At 44.1% G+C, this 8175-nt stretch overlaps 1 non-coding gene across 1 annotated transcript; it reads left to right on the top strand.

Moving 5' to 3' along the window:
- Positions 1-616: 616 nt before the first annotated feature.
- trnar-ccu lies at positions 617-689 on the top strand. The gene has a single exon. It is a non-coding gene; the product is annotated as a tRNA-Arg (tRNA).
- The last annotated feature ends 7486 nt before the right edge of the window (positions 690-8175 follow it).

Below are 8175 nucleotides of genomic sequence, written 5' to 3'. Positions count from 1 at the left end.
TCAGTGCCATTATATATATATTTTTACCTCTTCCAACAGTTCGTATAGGTCATACTGTTTACACAGTATCCCAGTGGCCTAAGACACTGGACTCCTAAGCCATGGATTGTGAGTTCTAGCCTTTTCTGAAGTGGATGGAAGCAGAGTGGCGCAGCGGGAGCGTGCTGGGCCCATAACCCAGAGGTCGATGGATCGAAACCATCCTCTGCTAAACAGTTTATTTTAAGTGCGAACAACATTTTTAAAAAATGTGTCGTTTCATGGGCATGTCTCAGTGCCATTATATATATTTTTTTACCTCTTCCAACAGTTCGTATAGGTCATACTGTTTACACAGTATCCCAGTGGCCTAAGACACTGGACTCCTAAGCCATGGATTGTGAGTTCTAGTCTTTTCTGAAGTGGCTGAGAGCAGAGTGGCGCAGCGGGAGCGTGCTGGGCCCATAACCCAGAGGTCGATGGATCGAAACCATCCTCTGCTAAACAGATTATTTTCAAAAATGAAACGCAAACAGAAATTAGAAAGCTAAATTTCATTTGCGTGTCTCAGTGCTATCCAGTACACATTGTTTTTACTGCTTCTATCAGTTCATACTATTTGCAAAAGGTAGACAGTGCCCCAGTGGCCTAATGGATAAGGCACTGGCCTCCTAAGCCAGGGATTGTGGGTTCAAGTCCCATCTGGGGTGGATGGAAGCAGAGTGGTGCAGCGGGAGCGTGCTGGGCCCATAACCCAGAGGTCGATGGATCGAAACCATCCTCTGCTAAACAGTTTATTTTAAGTGCGAACAACATTTTTAAAAAATGTGTCGTTTCATGGGCATGTCTCAGTGCCATTATATATATTTTTTTACCTCTTCCAACAGTTCGTATAGGTCATACTGTTTACACAGTATCCCAGTGGCCTAAGACACTGGACTCCTAAGCCATGGATTGTGAGTTCTAGCCTTTTCTGAAGTGGATGGAAGCAGAGTGGCGCAGCGGGAGCGTGCTGGGCCCATAACCCAGAGGTCGATGGATCGAAACCATCCTCTGCTAAACAGTTTATTTTAAGTGCGAACAACATTTTTAAAAAATGTGTCGTTTTATGGGCATGTCTCAGTGCCATTATATATATTTTTTTACCTCTTCCAACAGTTCGTATAGGTCATACTGTTTACACAGTATCCCAGTGGCCTAAGACACTGGACTCCTAAGCCATGGATTGTGAGTTCTAACCTTTTCTGAAGTGGATGGAAGCAGAGTGGCGCAGCGGGAGCGTGCTGGGCCCATAACCCAGAGGTCGATGGATCGAAACCATCCTCTGCTAAACAGTTTATTTTAAGTGCGAACAACATTTTTAAAAAATGTGTCGTTTCATGGGCATGTCTCAGTGCCATTATATATATTTTTTTACCTCTTCCAACAGTTCGTATAGGTCATACTGTTTACACAGTATCCCAGTGGCCTAAGACACTGGACTCCTAAGCCATGGATTGTGAGTTCTAGTCTTTTCTGAAGTGGATGGAAGCAGAGTGGTGCAGCGGGAGCGTGCTGGGCCCATAACCCAGAGGTCGATGGATCGAAACCATCCTCTGCTAAACAGTTTATTTTAAGTGCGAACAACATTTTTAAAAAATGTGTCGTTTCATGGGCATGTCTCAGTGCCATTATATATATTTTTTTACCTCTTCCAACAGTTCGTATAGGTCATACTGTTTACACAGTATCCCAGTGGCCTAAGACACTGGACTCCTAAGCCATGGATTGTGAGTTCTAGCCTTTTCTGAAGTGGATGGAAGCAGAGTGGCGCAGCGGGAGCGTGCTGGGCCCATAACCCAGAGGTCGATGGATCGAAACCATCCTCTGCTAAACAGTTTATTTTAAGTGCGAACAACATTTTTAAAAAATGTGTCGTTTTATGGGCATGTCTCAGTGCCATTATATATATTTTTTTACCTCTTCCAACAGTTCGTATAGGTCATACTGTTTACACAGTATCCCAGTGGCCTAAGACACTGGACTCCTAAGCCATGGATTGTGAGTTCTAGCCTTTTCTGAAGTGGATGGAAGCAGAGTGGCGCAGCGGGAGCGTGCTGGGCCCATAACCCAGAGGTCGATGGATCGAAACCATCCTCTGCTAAACAGTTTATTTTAAGTGCGAACAACATTTTTAAAAAATGTGTCGTTTCATGGGCATGTCTCAGTGCCATTATATATATTTTTTTACCTCTTCCAACAGTTCGTATAGGTCATACTGTTTACACAGTATCCCAGTGGCCTAAGACACTGGACTCCTAAGCCATGGATTGTGAGTTCTAGTCTTTTCTGAAGTGGATGGAAGCAGAGTGGTGCAGCGGGAGCGTGCTGGGCCCATAACCCAGAGGTCGATGGATCGAAACCATCCTCTGCTAAACAGTTTATTTTAAGTGCGAACAACATTTTTAAAAAATGTGTCGTTTCATGGGCATGTCTCAGTGCCATTATATATATTTTTTTACCTCTTCCAACAGTTCGTATAGGTCATACTGTTTACACAGTATCCCAGTGGCCTAAGACACTGGACTCCTAAGCCATGGATTGTGAGTTCTAGCCTTTTCTGAAGTGGATGGAAGCAGAGTGGCGCAGCGGGAGCGTGCTGGGCCCATAACCCAGAGGTCGATGGATCGAAACCATCCTCTGCTAAACAGTTTATTTTAAGTGCGAACAACATTTTTAAAAAATGTGTCGTTTCATGGGCATGTCTCAGTGCCATTATATATATTTTTTTACCTCTTCCAACAGTTCGTATAGGTCATACTGTTTACACAGTATCCCAGTGGCCTAAGACACTGGACTCCTAAGCCATGGATTGTGAGTTCTAGCCTTTTCTGAAGTGGATGGAAGCAGAGTGGCGCAGCGGGAGCGTGCTTGGCCCATAACCCAGAGGTCGATGGATCGAAACCATCCTCTGCTAAACAGTTTATTTTAAGTGCGAACAACATTTTTAAAAAATGTGTCGTTTTATGGGCATGTCTCAGTGCCATTATATATATTTTTTTACCTCTTCCAACAGTTCGTATAGGTCATACTGTTTACACAGTATCCCAGTGGCCTAAGACACTGGACTCCTAAGCCATGGATTGTGAGTTCTAACCTTTTCTGAAGTGGATGGAAGCAGAGTGGCGCAGCGGGAGCGTGCTGGGCCCATAACCCAGAGGTCGATGGATCGAAACCATCCTCTGCTAAACAGTTTATTTTAAGTGCGAACAACATTTTTAAAAAATGTGTCGTTTCATGGGCATGTCTCAGTGCCATTATATATATTTTTTTACCTCTTCCAACAGTTCGTATAGGTCATACTGTTTACACAGTATCCCAGTGGCCTAAGACACTGGACTCCTAAGCCATGGATTGTGAGTTCTAGTCCTTTTCTGAAGTGGATGGAAGCAGAGTGGCGCAGCGGGAGCGTGCTGGGCCCATAACCCAGAGGTCGATGGATCGAAACCATCCTCTGCTAAACAGTTTATTTTAAGTGCGAACAACATTTTTAAAAAATGTGTCGTTTCATGGGCATGTCTCAGTGCCATTATATATATTTTTTTACCTCTTCCAACAGTTCGTATAGGTCATACTGTTTACACAGTATCCCAGTGGCCTAAGACACTGGACTCCTAAGCCATGGATTGTGAGTTCTAGCCTTTTCTGAAGTGGATGGAAGCAGAGTGGCGCAGCGGGAGCGTGCTGGGCCCATAACCCAGAGGTCGATGGATCGAAACCATCCTCTGCTAAACAGTTTATTTTAAGTGCGAACAACATTTTTAAAAAATGTGTCGTTTCATGGGCATGTCTCAGTGCCATTATATATATTTTTTACCTCTTCCAACAGTTCGTATAGGTCATACTGTTTACACAGTATCCCAGTGGCCTAAGACACTGGACTCCTAAGCCATGGATTGTGAGTTCTAGTCCTTTTCTGAAGTGGATGGAAGCAGAGTGGCGCAGCGGGAGCGTGCTGGGCCCATAACCCAGAGGTCGATGGATCGAAACCATCCTCTGCTAAACAGTTTATTTTAAGTGCGAACAACATTTTTAAAAAATGTGTCGTTTCATGGGCATGTCTCAGTGCCATTATATATATTTTTTTACCTCTTCCAACAGTTCGTATAGGTCATACTGTTTACACAGTATCCCAGTGGCCTAAGACACTGGACTCCTAAGCCATGGATTGTGAGTTCTAGTCTTTTCTGAAGTGGATGGAAGCAGAGTGGTGCAGCGGGAGCGTGCTGGGCCCATAACCCAGAGGTCGATGGATCGAAACCATCCTCTGCTAAACAGTTTATTTTAAGTGCGAACAACATTTTTAAAAAATGTGTCGTTTCATGGGCATGTCTCAGTGCCATTATATATATTTTTTTACCTCTTCCAACAGTTCGTATAGGTCATACTGTTTACACAGTATCCCAGTGGCCTAAGACACTGGACTCCTAAGCCATGGATTGTGAGTTCTAGCCTTTTCTGAAGTGGATGGAAGCAGAGTGGCGCAGCGGGAGCGTGCTGGGCCCATAACCCAGAGGTCGATGGATCGAAACCATCCTCTGCTAAACAGTTTATTTTAAGTGCGAACAACATTTTTAAAAAATGTGTCGTTTTATGGGCATGTCTCAGTGCCATTATATATATTTTTTTACCTCTTCCAACAGTTTGTATAGGTCATACTGTTTACACAGTATCCCAGTGGCCTAAGACACTGGACTCCTAAGCCATGGATTGTGAGTTCTAGCCTTTTCTGAAGTGGATGGAAGCAGAGTGGCGCAGCGGGAGCGTGCTGGGCCCATAACCCAGAGGTCGATGGATCGAAACCATCCTCTGCTAAACAGTTTATTTTAAGTGCGAACAACATTTTTAAAAAATGTGTCGTTTCATGGGCATGTCTCAGTGCCATTATATATATTTTTTTACCTCTTCCAACAGTTCGTATAGGTCATACTGTTTACACAGTATCCCAGTGGCCTAAGACACTGGACTCCTAAGCCATGGATTGTGAGTTCTAGCCTTTTCTGAAGTGGATGGAAGCAGAGTGGCGCAGCGGGAGCGTGCTGGGCCCATAACCCAGAGGTCGATGGATCGAAACCATCCTCTGCTAAACAGTTTATTTTAAGTGCGAACAACATTTTTAAAAAATGTGTCGTTTCATGGGCATGTCTCAGTGCCATTATATATATTTTTTTACCTCTTCCAACAGTTCGTATAGGTCATACTGTTTACACAGTATCCCAGTGGCCTAAGACACTGGACTCCTAAGCCATGGATTGTGAGTTCTAGCCTTTTCTGAAGTGGATGGAAGCAGAGTGGCGCAGCGGGAGCGTGCTTGGCCCATAACCCAGAGGTCGATGGATCGAAACCATCCTCTGCTAAACAGTTTATTTTAAGTGCGAACAACATTTTTAAAAAATGTGTCGTTTATGGGCATGTCTCAGTGCCATTATATATATTTTTTTACCTCTTCCAACAGTTCGTATAGGTCATACTGTTTACACAGTATCCCAGTGGCCTAAGACACTGGACTCCTAAGCCATGGATTGTGAGTTCTAGCCTTTTCTGAAGTGGATGGAAGCAGAGTGGCGCAGCGGGAGCGTGCTGGGCCCATAACCCAGAGGTCGATGGATCGAAACCATCCTCTGCTAAACAGTTTATTTTAAGTGCGAACAACATTTTTAAAAAATGTGTCGTTTCATGGGCATGTCTCAGTGCCATTATATATATTTTTTTACCTCTTCCAACAGTTCGTATAGGTCATACTGTTTACACAGTATCCCAGTGGCCTAAGACACTGGACTCCTAAGCCATGGATTGTGAGTTCTAGTCTTTTCTGAAGTGGATGGAAGCAGAGTGGTGCAGCGGGAGCGTGCTGGGCCCATAACCCAGAGGTCGATGGATCGAAACCATCCTCTGCTAAACAGTTTATTTTAAGTGCGAACAACATTTTTAAAAAATTTTTCGTTTCATGGGCATGTCTCAGTGCCATTATATATATTTTTTTACCTCTTCCAACAGTTCGTATAGGTCATACTGTTTACACAGTATCCCAGTGGCCTAAGACACTGGACTCCTAAGCCATGGATTGTGAGTTCTAGCCTTTTCTGAAGTGGATGGAAGCAGAGTGGCGCAGCGGGAGCGTGCTGGGCCCATAACCCAGAGGTCGATGGATCGAAACCATCCTCTGCTAAACAGTTTATTTTAAGTGCGAACAACATTTTTAAAAAATGTGTCGTTTCATGGGCATGTCTCAGTGCCATTATATATATTTTTTTACCTCTTCCAACAGTTCGTATAGGTCATACTGTTTACACAGTATCCCAGTGGCCTAAGACACTGGACTCCTAAGCCATGGATTGTGAGTTCTAGCCTTTTCTGAAGTGGATGGAAGCAGAGTGGCGCAGCGGGAGCGTGCTGGGCCCATAACCCAGAGGTCGATGGATCGAAACCATCCTCTGCTAAACAGTTTATTTTAAGTGCGAACAACATTTTTTTAAATGTGTCGTTTCATGGGCATGTCTCAGTGCCATTATATATATTTTTTTACCTCTTCCAACAGTTCGTATAGGTCATACTGTTTACACAGTATCCCAGTGGCCTAAGACACTGGACTCCTAAGCCATGGATTGTGAGTTCTAGTCTTTTCTGAAGTGGCTGAGAGCAGAGTGGCGCAGCGGGAGCGTGCTGGGCCCATAACCCAGAGGTCGATGGATCGAAACCATCCTCTGCTAAACAGATTATTTTCAAAAATGAAACGCAAACAGAAATTAGAAAGCTTAATTTCATTTGCGTGTCTCAGTGCTATCCAGTACACATTGTTTTTACTGCTTCTATCAGTTCATACTATTTGCAAAAGGTAGACAGTGCCCCAGTGGCCTAATGGATAAAGCACTGGCCTCCTAAGCCAGGGATTGTGTGTTCAAGTCCCATCTGGGGTGGATGGAAGCAGAGTGGCGCAGCGGGAGCGTGCTGGGCCCATAACCCAGAGGTCGATGGATCGAAACCATCCTCTGCTAAACAGTTTATTTTAAGTGCGAACAACATTTTTAAAAAATGTGTCATTTCATGGGCATGTCTCAGTGCCATTATATATATTTTTTTACCTCTTCCAACAGTTCGTATAGGTCATACTGTTTACACAGTATCCCAGTGGCCTAAGACACTGGACTCCTAAGCCATGGATTGTGAGTTCTAGCCTTTTCTGAAGTGGATGGAAGCAGAGTGGCGCAGCGGGAGCGTGCTGGGCCCATAACCCAGAGGTCGATGGATCGAAACCATCCTCTGCTAAACAGTTTATTTTAAGTGCGAACAACATTTTTTATAAATGTGTCGTTTCATGGGCATGTCTCAGTGCCATTATATATATTTTTTTACCTCTTCAAACAGTTCGTATAGGTCATACTGTTTACACAGTATCCCAGTGGCCTAAGACACTGGACTCCTAAGCCATGGATTGTGAGTTCTAGCCTTTTCTGAAGTGGATGGAAGCAGAGTGGCGCAGTGGGAGCGTGCTGGGCCCATAACCCAGAGGTCGATGGATCGAAACCATCCTCTGCTAAACAGTTTATTTTAAGTGCGAACAACATTTTTAAAAAATGTGTCGTTTCATGGGCATGTCTCAGTGCCATTATATATATTTTTTTACCTCTTCCAACAGTTCGTATAGGTCATACTGTTTACACAGTATCCCAGTGGCCTAAGACACTGGACTCCTAAGCCATGGATTGTGAGTTCTAGTCTTTTCTGAAGTGGATGGAAGCAGAGTGGTGCAGCGGGAGCGTGCTGGGCCCATAACCCAGAGGTCGATGGATCGAAACCATCCTCTGCTAAACAGTTTATTTTAAGTGCGAACAACATTTTTAAAAAATGTGTCGTTTCATGGGCATGTCTCAGTGCCATTATATATTTTTTTTTACCTCTTCCAACAGTTCGTATAGGTCATACTGTTTACACAGTATCCCAGTGGCCTAAGACACTGGACTCCTAAGCCATGGATTGTGAGTTCTAGCCTTTTCTGAAGTGGATGGAAGCAGAGTGGCGCAGCGGGAGCGTGCTGGGCCCATAACCCAGAGGTCGATGGATCGAAACCATCCTCTGCTAAACAGTTTATTTTAAGTGCGAACAACATTTTTTATAAATGTGTCGTTTCATGGGCATGTCTCAGTGCCATTATATATA

This window comes from Oncorhynchus mykiss, unplaced genomic scaffold (assembly GCF_013265735.2).
Source record: "Oncorhynchus mykiss isolate Arlee unplaced genomic scaffold, USDA_OmykA_1.1 un_scaffold_437, whole genome shotgun sequence".
NCBI classification, from domain to species: Eukaryota; Metazoa; Chordata; class Actinopteri; order Salmoniformes; family Salmonidae; genus Oncorhynchus; species Oncorhynchus mykiss.
The sequence above is the reverse complement of the archived record's forward strand: the minus strand, read 5'-3'. Positions and strand labels throughout refer to the sequence as shown.